General features: G+C 44.4%; 1 pseudogene; it reads right to left on the bottom strand.

Annotated features, from left to right (window-relative positions):
* Nucleotides 1-823: 823 nt before the first annotated feature.
* LOC120093919 (U6 spliceosomal RNA) lies at nucleotides 824-918 on the bottom strand (annotated as a pseudogene).
* Nucleotides 919-2,045: the final 1,127 nt, after the last annotated feature.

The following is a 2,045-nucleotide window of genomic DNA, read 5'->3' as shown; positions in this document are numbered from 1 at the left end:
GTTTTCCTGTAATTCTTTCAGGGATTTTTGTGTTTCATCTCTAAGGGCTTCTACTTGTTTACTTGTGTTTTCCTGCATTTCTTTAAGGGAGTTCTTTATGTCTTTTTTAAAATCCTCCATCATTATCAAGAAATGTGATTTTAAATCTAAATCTTGCTTTTCCGGTGTGTTTTGATGTCCAGTATTTTCTTTGGTGGGAGAACTGGGCTCTGATGATGCCAAGTAGTCTTGGTTTCTGTTGCTTAGGTTCCTGCACTTGGCTCTAGCCATTGGGTTGTCTCTGGTGTTTGCTTGTCTTGCTGTTTCTGAGCGTGACTTGACCCTGCTGTAGCCCTCTGTGTCAGCACTCCTGTAGAACTCTTTTCCTGTTTTCTTTCAGCCTTTCCTGAGAACAGGTGCTCTGCTCTCAGCTGTGGCAGCACTTCTGGAGACTGTCCTCTAGCTCTAGGCGTGGGCAGGAATCAAAGGGTCCTGCCCCTGATTGCTAGTTTAGGTCCTTGCACCCAGTGGGCACAGTTGGCACTATGCGATTCCCTCTTGGGTCTGGACTGTGGGGGGAGGGTATTGTCCTCTGACTTTCAGGAATATCTACACTTCTGAAGGTCTAGATTTCTCCTACACAGGATTTGCGTGCAGGGAGCTGTTTGGCAGGTTCAGTTAGGTCCTGGGCACAGACGGGTACCTGCATATGTCTGTTCCTATATCCCTGTGTTCAGAGGCACTGTGCAGTGTTCCCTTGGACCAGAGATGTGGGCCGGGGTATGCAGAGGTGGCAGTCTGTCCTGCAGTCTCAGGATGTCTGCACTCCTGGGTGGTCAGCTCAAAAAATATGGAATGCTTCATGAATTTTTGTGTCATGGGGACATGATAATCTCTGTATTATTCCAATTTTAATATATGTGCTGCTGAAGCGAGCACACTAGATAATTTTTTTGTTTTTTTTTGTTTTTTTTGTTTTATTTTTTTGTTTTTTTCTTTTCTTTTTTTTTCTTTTATTGGATATTTTTTTTGTTCCCCTTCCCATCCTCCCCCCATTGCCGCCCTCCCCACAACAATCACGTTCAGTCTTAGCAGGACCCAGGGCTTCCCCTTACACGGATGATCTTATTAGGATATTCAATGCTACCTATGAGGTCAGAGCCCAGGGTCAGTCCATGTACAGTCTTTAGGTAGTGGCTTAGTCCCTGGAAGCTCTGGTTGCTTGGCACTGTTGTTCATGTGGGGTGTCGAGGCCTTCAAGCTCTTCCAGTTCTTTCTCTGATTCCTTCAACGGGAGTCCTGTTCTCAGTTCAGTGGTTTGCTGCTGGCATTTGCCTCTGTATTTGTTGTATTCTTGCTGTGTCTCTCAGGAGAGATCTACATCTGTCTCCTCTCTGCCTACACTTCTTTGCTTCATCCATCTTGTCTAATTGGGTGGCTGTATATGCATGGGCCACATGTGGGGAAGGCTCTGAATGGGTGTTCCTTCTGTCTCTGTTTTAATCTTTGCCTCTCTATTCCATGCCAAGGGTATTCTTGTTCCCCTTTTAAAGAAGGAGTGAAGCATTCACATTTTGATCATCCGTCTTGAGTTTCATGTGTTCTAGGCATCTAGGGTAATTCAAGCATTTGGGCTAATAGCCACTTATCAATGAGTGCATACCATGTGTGTTTTTCTGTGATTGGGTTAGCTCACTCAGGATGATATTTTCCAGTTCCAACCATTTGCCTACGAATTTCATAAAGTCATTGTTTCTGATAGCTGAGTAATATTCCATTGTGTAGATGTACCACATTTTCTGTATCCATTCCTCTGTTGAAGGGCATCTGGGTTCTCTCCAGCTTCTGACTATTATAAATAAGGCTGCTATGAACATAGTGGAGCACGTATCTTTTTTACCTGTTAGGGCATCTTGAGGGTATATGCCCAAGAGAGGTATAGCTGGATCCTCAGGTAGTTCAATGTCCAATTTTCTGAGGAACCTCCAGACTGATTTCCAAAATGGTCTTACCAATCTGCAATCCCACCAACAATGGAGGAGTGTTCCTTTTTCTCCACATCCTCG

Source organism: Rattus norvegicus, chromosome 7 (assembly GCF_036323735.1).
Source record: "Rattus norvegicus strain BN/NHsdMcwi chromosome 7, GRCr8, whole genome shotgun sequence".
NCBI lineage: Eukaryota > Metazoa > Chordata > Mammalia > Rodentia > Muridae > Rattus > Rattus norvegicus.
The sequence above is the reverse complement of the archived record's forward strand: the minus strand, read 5'-3'. Positions and strand labels throughout refer to the sequence as shown.